Source organism: Coffea arabica, chromosome 2e, assembly GCF_036785885.1.
Source record: "Coffea arabica cultivar ET-39 chromosome 2e, Coffea Arabica ET-39 HiFi, whole genome shotgun sequence".
Lineage (NCBI taxonomy): Eukaryota > Viridiplantae > Streptophyta > Magnoliopsida > Gentianales > Rubiaceae > Coffea > Coffea arabica.
The window spans coordinates 48,499,973-48,506,615 of NC_092313.1; the positions used below are offsets into that span (position 1 = coordinate 48,499,973).

The following is a 6,643-nucleotide window of genomic DNA, read 5'->3' on the forward strand; positions in this document are numbered from 1 at the left end:
CTGAAAATATACATATAAATATCAGTGCATATTTTATTTGCATTTTAATTCTTTAATAAATTTTAGCACTAAGTCCCATTGTTTTTAAATAAGTACATAGAAATAAACGTTATGTGCAAAATAAAAGAATTGTGCTAGACTACCAAACTTCTTAGTTTTGTTACATTAACTTCATATTTCGATGGTAAACTATTTCATTGATCTAAGAATTAAATTTCTTTTTTGAATTCTAGTATTGTAATTAATTGTTTTGAAATAAAAGTGTAAAGATAATTTCTATGTAAAAAAAAAAATAATATAATTGTGCCCAATATTGAATTATTCGGTTTTGTTACACTAAATTAATATTTCTCGAGTTAGAGTAATTTTATTGCTTAAAAACAAACTCTTTGAATTCCGATAGCTAATTTAATCGTTAATAATGTTAAGAGTTAATAGGAACCTTAGTATTAAGTTGCATTTGATAATTTTAGACAAAACCATTACAAGTACACTTAGTATACTTAGGACGTTAAAATCTCGATAATCAAATCTTTGCGAGATTAGTATATTATTAAGTATTCAAATTACATTTGGGATAAATTTTGGAATTAGATTAAGTTAGAAATAGGGACTTAAGTGGATATTAGGAGTGGATATTAGGAGAGCAAGTGAAAAGATCAAAATTACCCTCACAACCTCACGAAATAACCGTCTGTCACCACCTCACATTCGGCCAATACATTTCTTTCCCACTCCAACACACAACCGCACAAGCACTCTACCTCCATTGCCAAAACCGCGGCTCCACCTCCACTTTTCTTCACAATCCAACTTCTCACCTCAGCTCCACAACACCATTTCCCTTTCGGATCAGCAGCTGGAGCAAGGTAGGAGAGCTGAAATCCGCAAGCTACACCCAGTTTTCCAGCCGCAACAACCACCACAGCTCCACCATCTGCTCAGCCAAGACAACCCCAAACCAGTCGCGAGCCTAGGGAAATAATTCTGCCCAGATTTGTTCGTGCGTGAACGGAGCATTAGCAGAGGTACTTCTTGATCTAGTTTGAGTTGATTAGAGGGTTCTGGAGCTAACTTAAAATCTTGCATGTTGATTATTAGACTTCGGATGGTAGTTACAAAAACAGCAAAAATTTTCTGATGTGCGATAGTGCTTCATCCGAGACTGATTGGAATGATGCTACCTTAGATGATCAAACTCTGTTATTCTGAGCTTGTTGTGATGTTTAATTAACTAATCACTAACTAATTAAATTGTTCAAAGCTTTGCATGGGAACTTGGAACTTTCGGATGATGAACCAAGGAACATAAGAAATTCTGTTTTGATGTAGTAATGTTGCCGTGAGCTTGAGCAGAAAATGTAAGTTTAACTTGCCTAAATGTGACCCTCTGAATTGATCCCTGTGCTTAATTAGTCAATAACTAATCAGTTAAGCTGTGCATGTAGCAATGAGATGGCCTAAACCAGAAAAATAAAAAGGAAAATTTGAAAGTGGTTCATGCATGATCACCGAGGCTCATGGGAGAATTTCTGGATTTTTGGGAAATTTGTAGTTGCTAATTGAATTCAATTTTTGAGTTAAAAATGTCAACTAGTTAGCTAAGTGTTTAAACGCTGAATTGAGTACCTAATACCATACTTAAACCAAGGAAAAATTCGAACTAAAGTAGATTGGTTGCTGGAAATTTTGGGTGATAGCCGAAGGGGTATGATCCAGAATTTCAATATCGTTGGGAAAATTGTAATTTGTTTCTGGAAATTTATTTTATTTCCTTGGATTATGGTGGCTCAGAATTTCATAAGAGATGCAAATTTCAAGATATACAATTTGTTTAGCAACGAACCAATTAGTACATATAAAGTTGGAACCAAAAACGCTAGTATACAATTGCTGGAAATTCTCTTGTGATTGCCGAATATTGAGTTGAATTATCAACTTGGATTCTGGAAATTTTCTTGAAAATATAATGGTTAAAATGCCTGGAATATGTTGTTTGGGAATCTATAAGGAATGCATGGACGGCTTGAAATAAAAACATGTTGGTGTTAAAAGAAAAAAAAAAAAGGAGTTTTTCATTAGTGGAAAATGAAACTCCAGATTTTCGGATGTCCCTGACCAGTCTCGATAAAATGTTTATATCTTGGTGTAGGAAAATCCGTTTAAGGCGCCGTCAGTGGTATTTGAAACTAGAATCATAGGCCTTTGACCTATAGAGATTTCGTATTTTTCCTCCATGTGTATCGCTGTCTGTGAATGTTTAAAGTAGACTGTTTTGCATGAATATCCTGTTTCTTTGAGAAACTAAACTTGAATTTGGATTGAGATTTTATCTTACTTGTGGTTCAAATTCTTGATTCAATTGTAGTTGGAAGTAACTAATGTCGTCAAGGGCCAATGATTGATGAAGCCCTTGGCCATTTGAATGACTTTATAAGTACCACGGTGTGATGAAAGTGAATTGCTGGAATGTCTTGGAAGCTTTACTTTTACTTTTACTTGCTTATGTTGGGTTTGCTGAGACCAAGTGCTAATGATTGATGAAGCCTTGGTTGATCATGTTAGTTTATTCGGAAATGCACTTGTTGAAATTTAAGGCTAATGATTGACGAAGTCCTAGTAATTTGTTATGTGATTTTTACCACATTTTGATTCATATTATGATTTCGAAACGGAATCGGAGCTGTGGAAGTTGTATCGACTTAGCGAACTCGAGTAACTGTGGTCAAATTAATCAAAAATATTTTTCCAGCTAGTATTATATTATAAAACTCCATATCTAGTGCTTTGCCTAAAAATTTTCCAACTCGATAATTTCCTTTAGCTCAAACTAGCCTTGATAGCTATAGTAAATAAGTTCTATAGCTTTTGAAAACTTTAAGTCTTATTTTAACTCCTTTTCTTTCCTTAAGCTTTGCACTTGGATAGTTAACTATAGGAAAAGTTCCAAAATACGAGTTTTACTAATTTTAGTGAAAAGCTTGAGAAACTTACTCGGCAAGAAACCTTATTTTTAGGTAAAATAGTTTAGTAATAATTTTGCAAAAACCATAGCTTTAAAGAAATGTTCAAAGTAACTTCCTAACGTGGATATTAAGAGATTTGTCGATTTATTTCAAGAAAGTAATACAAGTTATTTTTTTCAGGAAAAGTATCTTAATGAAAACTATAGGAAACAATCCTTCTACTTTGTCACGTATTAACCCAAGGGACTCTTGATTTCCTAAGGGAAAGTGAATTAGTAGTATGTAATTATACCTCAATGTCTATAAGCTTAAAAACGGAGTAAAAACTTATAGTTTCAATATTTGTTATTTTAGGGTATCGTGAGGAAGTGGAACTCGAATCCCAATTTGACATCTGAACTTCACTCTTGGTGAGTGTCCCTGTTTGTTCTATTCTTACATGATTAAGTGCTTCCTTGAATTTAAGTGTGATAATCGCAAAAATTGGTTTTGATCCATCGAAGTGAGCGGTGTGTACTTTACCACACTAGTCGTTCGAGTGGTGACTTGTGTAAAGCATTTTTTTTGTGAATCCAAGTGCTTGACGTAAAGTCGTTGGGTGAATCCCTCGACGAGTCAATAATAATAAATCAAGTGCTAGACGTAAAGTCGTTGGGTGAATCCCTCGACGAGTCAATAAGAGTAAATCAAGTGCTAGACGTAAAGTCGTTGGGTGAATCCCTCGACGAGTCAATAATAATAAATCAAGTGCTAGACGTAAAGTCGTTGGGTGAATCCCTCGACGAGTCAATAAGAGTAAATCAAGTGCTAGACGTAAAGTCGTTGGGTGAATCCCTCGACGAGTCAATAATAATAAATCAAGTGCTAGACGTAAAGTCGTTGGGTGAATCCCTCGACGAGTCAATAATAATAAATCAAGTGCTAGACGTAAAGTCGTTGGGTGAATCCCTCGACGAGTCAATAAGAGTAAATCAAGTGCTAGACGTAAAGTCGTTGGGTGAATCCCTCGACGAGTCAATAATAATAAATCAAGTGCTAGACGTAAAGTCGTTGGGTGAATCCCTCGACGAGTCAATAAGAGTAAATCAAGTGCTAGACGTAAAGTCGTTGGGTGAATCCCTCGACGAGTCAATAATAATAAATCAAGTGCTAGACGTAAAGTCGTTGGGTGAATCCCTCGACGAGTCAATAATAGTAAATCAAGTGCTAGACGTAAAGTCGTTGGGTGAATCCCTCGACGAGTCAATAAGAGTAAATCAAGTGCTAGACGTAAAGTCGTTGGGTGAATCCCTCGACGAGTCAATAATAATAATGTAAGTTCAGGACGTAACGTCGTTGGGTGAATCCCTCGACCAGTCTAAGGTACACTTGGGTATTATCGCCTTCCTATTTGTTTACTTCAGTCGAATCAATACGTGCTAATTGTTTTAATTGATTGCATGTTTTTGGGGCACCACTGAGCTTTAGCTCACCCCACGTTTAATTGTTTTCCTTGACAGGTCTTGAAGTTTGAGAAATCTGAGCAGTGCTGATTTCTTTTAATTTGTACTTGAATCTTAAGACTGCAGTTTACCGTTGTATTGTATTGTGAATTGAAAAACGTATTGGTTATTTTGGATTGCCACTTGAAGCTGGAAAATGTTTAAACCCTAATTATTATGTTTGGCTTGTATGGTTGTAATCGTGGTGTGTGACAGTATATATCCGGATTGGTACGACCTTATACCTTAGAGGTAACGCGTGAGATGTATAAGAGCCGTCGACTGGCTATCTTCTTTACTGCTATCTCTGAAGTTAATGTAGATTTAAGGATGATCCTATCTGGGAAAAGTTGTTTTGTAACAGATTAGGTTATTCTTCGGAAGGATCCGGGTTAGTGTGCGTGCGTGAGTCCTGGCGAGAGCTGGGCAGACGGCCCGCCAACCCTCTGGTTCGCCTTAGGGGGAAGTGGGGTCGTCACAAATAGTGAATAGTGCTTGGAGATTTTATCCGCGTAGTAGCACAATAAGCTTGGAATATTGGAGACTTGTACTATGGTCCTAAAATAGGTAATTTTATGAATAAATATTCAAGTGATAGTTAGTAGTGCAATCGTTATAAGAATTTTCGAAAGTTTCGCGTTATAACGGTAAAATTGACGGTACGCGTTTTCACACGCGCGACTTCATTTGAGGGACTTTAGACCCTTATTTCGAGACAATTAAGAGTAAATAATATTTACATGAATATATATGCATTGGAGGTTTAGTGCACTAGTGAACCAAACGCGCGAGAAAAATCGAGTCCAAACGCACCCTAAATTGCACTATTTCAAGTTGACTTTGAGGTGCATTTTGCACCACACAAAGAATCTTCCTTTGGAAGCCAATTGCATCAGCACTCTCTCTCTCTTCACCTCACTTGGCCGAACAACAAGAAGGAGAAGAGCTCTCCATTGTCTTCATTTTTCATCTTCAATCCATGCACTAAAATCCACCCAAATCACACCAAACTTGGAGATCTCTTAGCAAACCACTTGGAGACTACATCTAGCTAAGGAGGAAGGGAGCTTTCACGGTTTCTTTGGAGCTTCAAGAGGGCCGAAAATTCTGACCTTGCAAACCAAAGGAGTAGGTAATGATCAACCCTTGGATTCTTATCTTTTGGAGATTATATGACAAGATTAAGTTCATGCATGCACTTAGTTACTTGTTTATGGTGTAAAAATGTGATTGTGGGCTCTTGGAATTCCCACACTTGGGTTGTTGTTTCTGATGTGATGATTAATGGTGATTATATTGTTGGTTTAGTGATTTTAATGATGCATTAGTGATGGGTAATTAGTGGAAACTTCATTGGGTGTAAGAAGCTAAACTTTCCGATTTTGCCCCTGCCATGTTCGGCCATTTCCAGGCCAATTTTTAATGGTTTAATTGCTTGAATTGGATGTTTGTAGGATGTATTAGATGTGTGAAAAATTTCATTGAAAAATAATGAGGTTTGAATGGGCAAATGAATTTTTTTTAGAAACCAGCAAATCTGGAAAACTGATTCGCGTATGCTCTGACCAGCAGTAGTATTTTGGCTATAACTCTGTCCTCGGATGTCGAAATCATGTGCCGTTGGTGGCGTTTGAAACTAGACATTCCTAGCTTTAATTTGGTATATAATGCACGTTCTGAGTCTTTGTGAGCAGGCCGAACCAAATGTTTTAAGTTCGCTGTCCTGTCACTCTGTTCATCTGGAATGAAGTGTTCAGGCTGCAACTTGATGCCCGAATTTGAACCAGATGGGTGCCGAATTTGGAAACGATTTCTTCTATGATATTTTAACTCTATGAATGTATTTTCCAACGGCGTAAGCCATGCTCGATTTCGAGCTATATTGACTGATTTGTGACTGAAACAAGTGGACTGCTCTGTTTTGGAAAACCATGATGTTTGGACTGGTTTGGAACCAAATCTTGGAGTGAACTTGTTAGTTGATGTTTTTGATATTAAACACTTACCAAAGATATTATGGGTGTATCTTAGACCCTTATTTCACAAATGAACCATGGTTGGATAACTTTCTTGGTTAAACGATTGGAAATTTGGAAAATGAAAGTCCAAGGCAGATTGCCTTAGGATTTTTCTTGAACTTCGGTTGGCTCATTAACTACCTTGCCGAAGGTATTTTTCCCCGAAAATCGATAGAGA

The 6,643-nt window shown here is 36.7% G+C and overlaps 1 long non-coding RNA gene across 1 annotated transcript; it reads left to right on the forward strand.

Moving 5' to 3' along the window:
- The first annotated feature begins 375 nt into the window (after nucleotides 1–375).
- LOC113707742 (uncharacterized) lies at nucleotides 376–4,647 on the forward strand. The gene is made up of 3 exons (XR_003452323.2): nucleotides 376–1,028; nucleotides 3,321–3,376; nucleotides 4,466–4,647. It is a non-coding gene; the product is annotated as an uncharacterized lncRNA (long non-coding RNA).
- Nucleotides 4,648–6,643: the final 1,996 nt, after the last annotated feature.